This window comes from Lissotriton helveticus, chromosome 5_1 (assembly GCF_964261635.1).
Source record: "Lissotriton helveticus chromosome 5_1, aLisHel1.1, whole genome shotgun sequence".
NCBI classification, from domain to species: domain Eukaryota; kingdom Metazoa; phylum Chordata; class Amphibia; order Caudata; family Salamandridae; genus Lissotriton; species Lissotriton helveticus.
Genome location: NC_136065.1, coordinates 1,809,846,532 through 1,809,860,062, shown reverse-complemented (window position 1 = coordinate 1,809,860,062; position 13,531 = coordinate 1,809,846,532). Strand labels below are relative to the sequence as shown.

General features: G+C 48.9%; 1 protein-coding gene and 1 long non-coding RNA gene across 4 annotated transcripts in view; one reads left to right on the top strand and one right to left on the bottom strand.

Moving 5' to 3' along the window:
• The window catches only part of GJC1 (gap junction protein gamma 1), a 346,863-nt gene extending 338,711 nt beyond the window's left edge, over window positions 1–8,152 (bottom strand). Inside the window, exon 1 of one of the 3 annotated variants that reach the window (XM_078645149.1) lies at window positions 8,013–8,152. The gene's annotated coding sequence lies outside the window, so the exon portion shown is untranslated. The remainder of the gene's footprint in view (window positions 1–8,012) is intronic. The other 2 variants (XM_078645150.1, XM_078645151.1) reach the window with 2 other exon arrangements.
• Window positions 8,153–8,250: 98 nt separating this feature from the next.
• Window positions 8,251–13,531, top strand: part of LOC144753826 (uncharacterized) — a 194,483-nt gene continuing 189,202 nt past the window's right edge. The window contains exon 1 of the long non-coding RNA XR_013594551.1: window positions 8,251–8,285. This is a non-coding gene — a long non-coding RNA (uncharacterized LOC144753826). The remainder of the gene's footprint in view (window positions 8,286–13,531) is intronic.

Sequence of the window (13,531 nt, the reverse complement as noted above, 5' to 3'; positions counted from 1 at the left end):
CTACCGAGCACGCCTGAAGCGGCGGCGTTCGAGTCCGGGACCCAAGCGGTGTCACCGGTCCAGTTTTCAGGGCAATCGATGCACCGGAGCCTGAGTTACGTCGTGTGGCGAGTTGGGGCCTACACTCGGTGAAGAGGCACCGGCCTTGCGTGCCATCCGGACCCCGGCGGAAGTGCAGCGGAGCCGGCTGCGAGAAGTGAGCGCACCCCGGTACCTGCCGGAAAACTCCGAACAAGCCCGAAACTCCTGGCGGGCCCCGGCGGAAGTGCAGCGGAGCCGGCCAAGGGAAGTGCACGTACCCCGGTACCTGCCGGATTGCCCCGAGCAGGCCTGAGACTCCTGGCGGCATCCTCCGGTGGCACACGGGCTGCTACGAACTGAGCAGCACAGAGGTCAGTGTAACCCCAGCCTGGGCCGCGCAAACCGGGGACAACATCCTACACCCCCCCCCCCCCCCCCCCCACCCCACACGAGAGCTGCACTGGTGGCGCAACACGGCAGGGGGCAATATCAGCCACCGCGCGGGAGTGGGGGAACAACAGACCCGGACATTGCACCAGAACTAAAGACAATAAGTCGGGGCCCCAGGGGGACGACGCCCCGCCGAACGTACACGCGGGAACCCCCCAGGACCGCACCATACTGGACGCCGCCAGCAGCGCTGGTGCAGTGGCAGTGACCCAGCGCGCTGCGGCCTGTCCATTATACGAGAGAGGATAGCAGCCCGGGCCCATCACCTATAATAGCGGCTGTAATAGGGAGAGACGAAGCACTACGGTCAAACGAGGGGGAATCACAGACACCGCTCCATCGCTGTGGGAAAATACCGGGGGCAACGGCACGAAAAGCACCGGCAGCTCATTGACTCCCACGCTAACGGCCAGTGGAACCTGCACGAACAGCGGGGGGACACTCTAGCCACCTCCCCCCCGACCTACTACTATCTGGCTGATTCCTGCTACCGGAGACTTCAGTCGACGCGCAGGTCACGACTGCCCGGGATATATCTTTGACCCTCACGGACCCAACCACTATGGCGGGAAAAGGCCTCAGGAGCGGATCAACGCAAGCCAAACTGGATAAATTCGCCTATGGTCACCAGGGACATCAGCAAACCACGGGGCGACCCTCCACAGGTCATGCTCAGGAAGCAGAAAAGGCGACGAAAATAACGTTAGAAGACATCATGAAAACACTCTCAGAAGTGAAAACTACAGTGGGCGCCATCTCCTCCGAAGTATCCCTGCTGCGAGCGGACTTTCACAAAATGGCGGAGAGGGTGTCGCAGGTGGAAGTGGTCACAAAATCACTTGTGGAAGACACCTCGGAGCTCCAGTTGGCCATGGAGAAGATGCAAAAAGTCACCAAGCTCCTGCACGACAAGCTGGACGACCAGGAAGGGCGCTCGCGCCGCAACAACGTGCGTATCCTTGGGCTTCCAGAAACGGAGGGGAAGGGGGCCATGGACCTCTACATAGAAGACCTCATCAAGAACAAACTCCAGCCCAAAGGCCTATCTCACTTCTTCTCAGTGGAGAGAGCGCACAGAGTCCCGGGGGGCCCGCCCAAGACGGGGGCGGCCCCGAGACCGGTGCTTGCCCGGCTCTTCAACTTCAGAGACAGGGATGCAATTTTACAGGCGGCAAGGAATTCACCACCAGTACAGATTCAAAATGCAACCTTAGCGTTCTTCCCAGACTATACGGCGGAGGTGGCCAGGCGACGCAAGTCCTTCACGGAGGTTAAAAAAGCATTACGCGACAGGGACCTTCCGTACTCCATGATGTTCCCTGCGAAACTGCGGATAGTGGCCGAGGGAAAGACCTGGTTTTTTGACACGCCGGAGGTGGCTCAAGAATGGTTGGAGGGCTGGAGACCAGCGGGGCAGCGGCACCGCTCACGGCGAGACCGACCGCGACACCGTACTGAACAGACGTCACCCAGTCAGTCCTCCCAGCTACCACGCCAGGGAGGCGAGACAGAGGCAGAATCGGACCTTGAGAGAGACCCGCTAGACTCTGGACAATTGACTCCGGTGTAACACTACAATGTATTGTTTTTGAGATTGTGTGGGCCGCGGGACCGTGGCTCGGACGTGGCTGAGTAGGGTGGGCGCAGGCGGTGCCCAGAGGGGACTCACCAACCCTACAAGCAAGTAAGATGTATAGGGGAGGGTTAAAGCACTCTGCACAGTTGGGGATGCGGGCGGGAGTTTGTCCGTGGAGCAGGGTAGCAAGGAGGGGGGAGGGGATTGAAGTTTATATGTTGGAATGCTTAATCTTGTTTGTAGTCATCGTTTACCTTCTGCATTGTACTATCACCCTGACATCTGCATATCTCCTACACAGCACGACGCAAGTCGACGCTTGGGTTAAGCCACAGCACACGTGGTGTGCAAGACTCCCTCATCAGCCTAATGGCCAGGCCACTTAGTCACACGCCCGCCGCGGGCTCCTCCGAGGCCGGGAGGGTTCCCCCACTGCGCATACTGACATGGAATGTCCGGGGCCTGGGTGACAAAATCAAGAGAGGCTTGGTACTCCAGGCCATAAAGCGACAGAACCCAGATGTGGTCCTCCTACAGGAAACTCACCTCACGGGATCCACCTGCAAGGCCCTAGACAGACGTGGATACACAATGGCAGTACACGCTGACTTAACTACTGGCTCCAGGGGAACAGGCATACTGGTGAAAAGATCTTCCCCCTTTATGATGTCCGGGTCGTTTTGCTGCGATCCATGGGCAGTGGGAGGGCAGGAACCTCAACGTGATCTCAGTATATATTCCCCCAGCCCTACACTCGGTGGCCCTACCAGCACTGGGCAAATTCCTTCTTGATCTCCCCGATGGCGACACGATTGTTGGGGGGGACTTCAATGCAGTCATGGATCCACTCAGGGACACCTATCCCTCCAGAACCCGACCGCGAGGCACTGCGCCACTGTCAGACTTTGCGGAAGCTCTAGGCCTTGTAGACCTCGGACGACACTTGCATGCTGCGACCACCCAATACACTTACTACTCGGCGGTACATAATAGCTTATCTCGCATAGACTACTTTATGACACTGGGGCTGGGACTAGATATGGTAGAAAAGGTGGACACACTGCCCAGGGGGATCTCGGATCACTCTCCGATAGTCCTATCGCTGACCTCCGGAGGGAAACGAAATGCACGACTCTACCCAATCTACCCCAATTTCTTAAAAATCCCCAAGATCCGAAAGAAACTCAAACTGGTGACGTCACTGTATTTTGCTGAACACAGGCACAGTGGAGTCGCCCTCCACCTTATGGGAGGCGTACAAAACTGTCCTCAGGGGGGCGGCCATTGCAGCGATTACGGGACACAAGCGGGACTCACGGAAGGAACTCACAGACCTGGAACTTGCACTTGACACGGCCAATCACGTCCATATGGCGGACCCCTCCCCGGCCGCGACACACACCCTCATGCTCCGACAGCACCAATACCTAGCCCACCTCAAATCGACTGAGAAGGGTTACATCGCAAACACTAAACATAGAATTTACGATGTGGGCGACAAGGCGGGTCGTATGCTAGCCTGGCTAGATAAGAAGGGGAAGGGAGCGAGAGGTATTCCTAGGCTCATCACAGAGGGTGGGCGGACGCTGGTACACCCGGAAGAAATAGTTGGCGAATTGGCACGACACTATCAGGCAATTTACACACCGGAACGGAGAGTCACACGACAAATGGCGGAGGCGACACTCGCGGACATCACCATCCCCAGCATTGCGCAAGAGGATAGTGACACCCTAGAGCTAGACCCGACGGGGGAGGAAATCCAACTGGCGATCCAGGCGTTACAGTCGGGTAAAGCGCTAGGCCCTAATGGGATACCGGTAGAATGGTACAAGTCCGCGGCTACAGACCTCAGTGCCCCATTACTGGCCATGTATTTGGAGAGTAGGGACAGACTAGAGCTGCCGCTGGATCAACGCACGGCCACGGTTGTAGTTATACCCAAGCCTGGAAAACCACCGACGGCGTGCACCTCTTACCGCCCGATATCGTTGCTGAACAGCGAGGCCAAAATACTGGCTAAGCTTCTGGCTACCCGCTTGCTGCCCCATCTCAATACCCTAATTCACCCAGACCAGTCGGGCTTTATGCCCCACCGGAGCACTGCGATGAACCTCAGAAGAGTTCACGGAGTGTTGGCCCGCGCGCACCTCCTTACGGAACAGGCGGTGATCCTCTCTCTCGACGCCAAAATGGCGTTCGACCTAGTAGAGTGGGAATACCTCTTTGTGGTACTGGAACGCATGGGGTTCGGGCCGAAATACATTTCATGGATACGGCTGCTTTACACGAAGCCCGTGGCACAAGTGGTGGCCAATGGCCACACGTCACCGAGATTCCCACTGGGCAGGGGGACCAGACAGGGCTGCCCCCTGTCCCCCCTGCTCTTCGCGCTGGTGCTTGAGCCCCTGGCCATCCAGATCAGATCTACGCCCTTGTTCGCCGGCATCAAATGGGAGGAGGGATGGGAGGACAAAGTCTCGCTATACGCGGACGATATGCTCGTCTACATGACCGCACCCGAGACCGGCATCCCAGCCCTACTAGACCTATGTGACACGCATGGGCGCACATCGGGATACACTCTCAACTGGTCGAAATCTACCATATACACATTGAAAGGCCCGGCGCCGAGACTGCAGGGGAACTGTTCTATGCTTGCGACGTCGGCCTCTTTCAAATACTTGGGCATTGTCATCGCGAGCGGGGAGGCAGAATTTTTTGTGAACAACTTAAAACCTCCCATGGATCGCCTGCGAGCAGATGTTAAACACTGGGCGACCCTCCCCCTGACCCTGCTGGGCAGGGCAGCATTGTACAAAATGATGGCCCTCCCACGCCTCCTCTACGTCCTGGAGAATACTCCACACCTGGTACCGCAGCGTTACTTCCAACAGATTGTCGCGCTGGTCACGGTCCTGCTTTGGAACACAGGCCCGGCACGCATAGCGTATGACAAGCTGGTAAAGAGCTGGTACGAGGGGGGTATAGCGCTCCCCAACATTCAGCTATATTACTGGGCGGCCCAACTCAAGATTATAAACTATTGGATACACGCCCCGAAAAGCGACCCGGCCTATCGGGCGGATTGGGAACAACTGGGGACGGACTGTATGCTGTCCGTGCTCTACAACAAATCACAACTGAAGGCCCTTATTGGTCCGACCAAACACACTGTGGCGCTGTGGCACGTGGCACAGGCCCGGCTGGGGTGGGCAGGCCGACTCACTAAAATGACGCCCTTGTGGGACACAAAAGCGCTGGGGAACCTGAGAGGCTGTAAGGGGTTTGAGCGGTGGGACGCAATAGGCATCTCTACAGTGGGAGACCTCTGGGACGCCGACTCAGTAATACCATTTCCACAACTGCAGCAGCAATACAACCTCGGACCCACAGAAACGTTTCGGTATGTCCAGATTAGGCATGCTTTACTACAGACTATCCCTACCGGCACCACACTACCGGACTCCTCCCCTTTGGAAGATAGATTGCTAACAGATTTCATGCTCCAAAGCGCCACCTCCCTTACATACAAAAAGCTGATCAACAATCTCAAAGACCCGACGCTAAAGCTTAAAGAAAAGTGGGAGGGGGACCTGGGTGAGGCAGACGAATTTGAGTGGAATGAGGCCCTGGCCTCCCCGAAGGAGGTGGGTATCTCTAGTAGGTTCAGATTGGTCCAACTTAAAATCCTACACCGCATCTATTACACCAGGACACTGCTACACAGAATACAGAGGGCGATCCACCCCTTCTGTTTGCGAGGCTGCGGGGAGGAAGGGACACTGTTCCACACGTTATGGGAATGCCCACACATATGCGAATTCTGGAGGCAGGTCCTCCGATCCATCTCCCAGGCCCTTAAACTTTCCATTCTACCTGAACCACGTAAATGCCTTCTAAACATCTGGGACCCTACCGATCTGGGTAGATATGAGCAGATTTGGGCATCCCTGGCGATGACAGTGGCTAAGCGGGATATAGCACAGAAATGGGGGGCGGCAGACGTACCCACCGCCAGTAAATGGGCTAAAAGCATGGACATCCTAATGGTGACGGAGAGAGCGGTTTACGTGCTTCGAGCAGCGCCCCGGAAATGGAACAAAGTCTGGGCGGCTGGGAACAAGTACAGAGGGGATATTTGTGATCCATTACCGGAAGGGGGAGAATCAGACTCAGAGGGGGAGGAGGAGTAAATGAACGGTTGTGGGGCGATTGCATCGGGATCATGTCATTGTTACATGGGTGGCAATAATCTGGCTTTCTATTGCAGTATGACTAGGGGCACAGGCAACTATGAGCTGTGGAAGACACGTATGGGTTACGATGACACATGTTTGGGGGGGTTAGTTGGGAAGTTTGTTATTATGGTTCTAAATGAACAGAAATTTAGCCATCACTGATATTGGAGGGAGGGGGTACCATGGAACTGCACTTTACGTACCGTATTCTACAGTTGATGTGTATCTGAGACATGTAAAGCAGCAGACCACCTTGTCCTAAGTTACGAGATTGTAGTTCGCTGATTACTGCAATGCTAAACTGTACGAAATGTAACGATTACCGTATGGATGTATGCCACTGATTAACCGCTATTCCTTCCTGACAACAATAAAGTGTTTTACAAAAAAAAAAAAAAATTAGAGGTAAGGTTCACAGTTTACTCAACATTTACGGCAAGTGGTGTACGGTAACAGTAGCTACTAAATACATGGATAACTCTGTTTATGCTCAAAGGATGCTTGTGCCGCATGAAGAGTTGGTAGCGATTAGAGGTGGGCGAGACAGTTAAACTGGAGCCAGGCCAGAGCCAGACTAAGGGCTCTGGCTCAGCTTGAGGTCCTATTGGAAGCTCAAGCAGAAAACAAGCAAAGATTTTAAGTGGCTTCTGCCTGCCAACCTTGCTCTAACCTTGTGGACAAAGTGAAAAACAAAGCATAACAATTTGAGGTAAAAAGGAGAGGCAAATAGATAGCCATTTAGTGGGCGATTTGTACAATGTGAAACCAGACAACCTGGGATTATTCTCGGCCTACCTGCTTAACTAAACTCTGTGATCCTATGTAAATATTATGTTTCACCAATTTCCTTTACTTATCAACGAACCTATAATGAGACTAACTAACGTCAATGATGCTGCATGTCAAAGAAGTGCGCTTTTTTATTTTGAAAAGACTTAATCATATTTTAGGTTGTGTTAGTTGCATGGTTTACATGGCAAATTGTTCCGAGGTTCAGCTCGTGCATGATGGGCCTTCGACCCAAGCCAGACCCTTGCCTCGCCTTCTCTGTTAATTTGTTAGCCCCTCCATCTCTAATGGTGATAGTAATCGGGCTATGGGTTGGCGGTTGCAGTAACTGAATTTGTGTGATGCGGCAGCGGTAACATATGAGAAATATAAAAGTTCCGTTTTTTATTATTATGCAGCCAAAGTTCAACAAAATCCAAACATTGACCATTGAGCCAGTTAAATTTTAAATGTGGAGTTTGTCAAACGGCAAGTTATAAGCGATAAAAACTCTTCATTAATGTGCATTTTACACATTCAACTCTGAACAAACTCTTGCAGGTATTTGCCTCCCTGAAGACATCCTGAATTTAATTATACGTGGTGCTGATAAAACCAATCATAATCAAAACAGGTACAGTGGAATGAAGGGCAGGCGTAGTGGCAAGAACAGACGGTAATAGTAATACTAGCAGATGTTTGGTAGTGGTAGTAATAGAGATTAGATTGGTCCCTGCAAAGCCAAGCATAACCTTCCCTTTCGACTTTCTAGACTACACAGTGAAGGTTCCGAACACCGCGTGCGCTGCAATATTCACCCGTGAGTTGGCCTAACATTCAATAGACAGGTCCCCAAAACATAACATCAACTTAAGGAGGACATTAAGCAACACATACGCAAAAACACTGGGACTACGGAGAAAGAACGACTACCAAATACTTATAACTTTACGTACCCGTGTATCACTGCGCCTAAACGCTGCCACAGCCTCTGGTCGGTCTTATGGGCGTCCACTCAACCAAACACTCCTGCTAACAACCAGTGCAATTCGAAACGGGGTTCCACTGCAGCTAACTGGGAAATGTTGAAGCACGTGGTGGAACGCGCAGGCGCCCTCTCCAGGGAGACAGGAAGTGCTTAACATCCGCGCGCGCGCGCTTCAACGTTTCTTAAATAAAGAGTTGTGGGAAGGAGGAGAGGCGGAAGTGAGGGACTTGAAGGCTTTGAGGTAATGTATGGGCTCTTTTACTCCGAAGAAGTTCTAAACGGAAAAACATAGTGTTAGGCACGCAAAGCTTTTTGTCAATAAGTGTGATTGACATCTTGCAGTCGTGTGTTTGTTGTCGTCTAGATTACATTCGTTTATTTAAAGAGTTCCGCATCCCCAAATCTTTTCCGAATGAAACATTTACGGTGGAAACCTGCTAAACAGCCCTATGCAAAATGGCGTCAGATGGCGTAACTGTCTTCACTGCCTGAGCTGTTAGACCATTCAACATTTTTTCTGTGTGTCCACAGCTGAAGATTGATATGTGTAAATAGAGGGTGGGCTTCATAGGGAGCTGGGTTGCTCAAGACCATCAGGTCCGGAAATGTCAGCTCTTTAAATGCATTTTGAAGGGCCATTGGGAAAACGTAAGGTAAGCAAAAGGGCAATGCTTCAAATAGAAAATAGTATGTGTAGGTGCTTACTGTCTTGGAGTATTTGCGCCCTGCTCAGAAACGCCATTCCCCCACCTTCTGAAAATCAGATGAATTGAGATTAGGATTCTTTGGCCTATTTCTAGTGCCTGCTTCTCTTAAGACCATTACATGGTAGTAGACCTTAGTATTTACGCAGCTCTCATTCATCACATGAATTTCTTTTGTAGATCCAACACTCTTTTCAGTTATGTTCTCTTATTAAGCCCCACCACTCTTTTAGAACTCAGTTGTATGCATTTGCCATTTCATTCCTGCAGGAAACATGTTACAACATTACAAATCATTTGCATAAGAAGTTTAATTCATAATACTGCCACCAGGTCCAAACTCATACTAAAATACCTTTATTGTGCCATCAGTGAAAACATTTATAAATAATCCAAGGACCACTTCAGGCATTCTTCATGTACTGCTGGCAGACTTTTTTTTTTTACAAATGGTGTTTTACAAGTATTTTACTATAGTCTGCTGCTACCAATGTCTATGGGTATGTACAAGTTTAGGTAGCTGGTCTTTTCTATGGCAGCCCTATGGATACAAACACTTGGTGACTGGTTTTTATGCTTCGAGTTGCTATGCAACCAACTTTATGCCTAATGTGAGTTGCATCTCAGGCGGATCAGTTCCTTTAATATTTGATGGGAGCTGGATTTCTGGACTCGTCTGTATTGTGAAAGAGGTCGGATTCGATAGCCTTTGTGTTACAATGCATTGACATGAGGTGTCATGCCCATGACAGCACGAGAAATGTTTTGTTTACCAATATACTATCTTGCAAATATTGTATAGGGATTATATGCTGGTAAACACAGTATGAACAAAACACTAACTAACCAAATGTATTTAAAACTGTACCCATATCCAACAATTTACTAATGCAGTGTAAGTGTTAGGGAGATTATCCGAATCTCTTACAAATATTTTAAGTCTAGTTATGCTGCTACCAATTTAACTGGGTTAAGACCCTTTACTGATTGGCCGAGAAACTAGAACACAAACGTGAAATTCCCCTTACTTTAAGGTTACTAATACAGTGTGTATTAAAATGCAACATTTAAAAGTGTTAAGCTTCTCCTTGGAGTTTCCAGGAGTAATTTGACCCAAGCTCTGAAGCTGTCTGAAGACTGTTCAAAATCGTACCCCTGCCCATCCCCTCCCTTGCCCCCCCCCCCAGTTCGGGTCTAGTTGCATCCCTGCTGGGGAGTGTGATCTGAACCCCGAGTTGTGGGATTTTCTTAGCTTGTGGAGCTGCAGACACCACCTTTCAATACATCATTGACTCCAGAGCACCAAAAATTGTGATAGGGGCCTGGCGATCCACGAATGAGTGGATATGCTCATACGTCCTAACTATAGTTACAGCTACATTTCGGTGATTCAGGTCCATGTTCCTGCAAGGTCAGTCATGGATTCAAGGCCAACAAGACTCTCTCATTCACAATTACTAAAGATTGCAGCCCAGGGGCAAAATAGTCCCTGTAGTTTCTTTCAACGATTCCTACTCTGATGCTATCAAATGTACCCTTGCATTCTTGAGATCTCCTGTATGTTTGCTCTTGTTTGTGAAATCTCTCAGGGTAGCACTGACTCCGGCAAAATGTATCTGGCACAGTCGGTGGCTTTTTAAGAGAAGCAACACAATATTTTAGTGAGAGTCTACTTTTTCAGAAACAAGCCGCATGCTTTCAAGAAACTAAACATGGCCATAGAACTCGAAATGTTTTTTTTTATGTAACACGAGGTTGGTCTTTGCCAGGGTAACACAAACTTTTACAACTTTTAGCATTGTGCAGCGGTTTGGTTTTTCCAAATCCCAAGATGTCTGAAACATTTAAGGATGCCTTGTAAATCTTTCTCATTCGTTCTTGAAAGACCTCTGCCACAGATAAGATGCAGGAGCTGAAGTTGAGGGTCTTGTACCTAAGTACAGCTATCTGAGTGGCAAAGGGGATAAGACAACACAGCAATTCCTCTCATTCTAAATGAGGATAACCTTTGTTGAGGGTACGTTTGGAAAACTGATGAGCCCCATTGAGTTGGTGTACCAAGACTCCAATGCATGGTGTGAGGTGTCTCTCTATTTGGAAAGCTAGGTTGGGCTGTCTAATGGTCCCCTCTACCATCTCGTGGACTATTAGCCACACTACTGGCTTAATGAAATCATGTGGCAATCAGCCTCCACTTGCCGCTGGATATATGGAATTCTACACCAGGTTTGATTGACTGACTTAACAGAGTCATTCACATGTAGCTTTATCTGTCTCTCCTTTAGCTTGCCCAAGCCTCCAAAAAGCTTTGAAATCAGTTTTTAAATGTGTTGTCGAGAAGAGCCAGGAGAATACTTGCAATAGACCCAGCTTGATTGCAGACACAAGCCTTATAAGTAAGGCTCCCAGTTTTACTGTTTTTACTGATTTTTACAGATAAATACAGACCGAAAACAATGTGTTTCCAGTCTGTATTTATTTTGAAAAGTGGTAAAAAGCAGAAAATTGAGCATCTTCTCATGGACTCTCCTTGTTGTTGTTCATGAATTCCCAGTCAATAGTCATGCAGATTGAGAGCATGAAGAGTTTAAAAACAAATTAAATGTACATAATTTACTGTATATCAAAAATAAATATGGATAAATACAAATAAAAGGGACAAAAAATAAATATGGATAAATACAGACAGAAATGTTCAAACAAGCATATGCAATGCAATAGGTGCCTAAACAAGCACTCTGTACTTATAGTCCTTGCTTATGACAAGTAAGGCTGGCAGTCTCTTTTACTGCAAGCCTTGCTTTTCGTAAGCAAGGACTATACATACAAAGTGCGTGTTTATGCGCCGCATGCAGATTTTCAAAACAAATTAATAAAAGGCATTGTCATTTACAATGCCAATAGCTCCAACTCTCGCAAATGCGAGACCTATTGCATTGCAAATGCTTGTTGTAAATTGGTGGACTAAAGGGAAGTTCTGTTAAGATCTTGTTTAGAATAGTGTGGGCGGTGGGGTGGAGTTGTAGAATGTGGGGATTATGATGCATGTAAAAGGAATGTGTGTATTTTATTTGGGGACCAGGCAATTGGTGTGCGCCTGTGCCCCAGCTAGTCAATATACGAAGATACTCACAAATAAATACTTAATAACCAGTTTATTTATATTATTTATTTTGCTTTAAATTGGTCGGTACTGTCCAGTACTGAGTACCGGCACTTTTATTATTTTGAGAGGGAGAGTACAGGCACTTCTAAAGAAATACGTGATACTTTTAATTGGACAGTACCGGCACTTCTTACAAACAATCGGGTATTTATTTATTTATTTCATGCAGTTTTATATTGTTCTATTTCAGAGAGGTGGGGGTGTGTTATATCCTCTCCCTCGCTCTGGCCTTTTTTCCCCCCTTCCTTCCTGTCATCCCTTGGTTGACCTCCGGCTTCAAGTGTATTGATTGTAATTTATTCACGCAAATAAACCTTGCCAATTACTAAGCCTTTAAGGGCACGCACGTTCTCAGCGTACACTTATATTGCATTCGACGATGTGTACATCTAAAGACGAATGATGCTTCCTTTCTAGGCGTATCTGTTTGGCCGAGTGGTCACAGATTGCAAACTCAAAGAGGTCCACCCAGCCATTCATCCTTCTAAGGTTGATAAAATGCGCGCCACAGAGTTGGGTAACAATAGACATCAGCGTCAAGCTGTTGCACTGAAAGTGACCGTGTTCCTTGCAGACTTATGTTTATGTTGTAATAATCACAAAATACACACAACCTCTGTCGGGTCATCGGGCGGGTGCAGTGAACCCTATTATTCCTGCTGGTGGCAGCCACATGACCGGATGTAAATCTGCCTTCGGACCGCCACAAGACGGACACGGAGGAGCTAGTCCTCCAATGACTTATGATACTTCCACAAGAAAAACAAACAAAAAACAGCAGCTCTGGGAAGGCAAGGAGCGACGGGCCTCTCACTGACGTCTCTAAATACACAACACAGGACGGGGAGGTCGCACGCCCCCCCGGCATCACCAGCACCACCAAAGAGCAGACCCTGCAGGGCGGCCCACCGCTACCAGACCCAAGTTGGGACTGAAACACCAACAATATACTTATTTATATCAATACCACTAGACTGAAATTAAACATCTTTCTCCTGGAATGTCAGTAAAGACGCTTGGAAACCCCCCCTCAAAATGATAAATTCACTTAGGTTCTAACTGTATTTTCAACGGACTTCCCAATTTATTTTTGTAATGCGGTGCTAATCTGCTCTTTAAAACGTAGGGTACAGCACAGTGGCGACCTCGGACAACGCATAGAGTTGTCAAACATACATCATCAATGTTAGTCACGAGTCGACCCAAGAAAAGGGAGCAATTTGAGCATTCGCCTCAAGGTCGGAGGATTTGCACGTGTCCGGCTGGGCCCGGCTACCCTTTATGTTTCTTGAAGTTGGGAGTCATACGAGTAAACAATAACTGTGCTCGAGAATATATCCTTAGGGCTGGAGCGGTGGACCTCGAAGCTGGGGAACCGGGTTCGAGTCTGGGAAAATCACTTAATCTCCCCATGTATAACAAGACAAACTCGGTTTTAAACTGGGCTTGTGTTTTAAACCGTTTATGAGGCATGTCTTCATCTATGCACACAGTTGTAAATACCATTTGCAGCCATACAAATCAAGAGTTCTTTAATGGGTAATACCTCTCTGCACACGAAAGCGAGGTGCCTCCCTGTGAAATGGATCCAACAAGCGACGACGCTGGAAGCTTGTG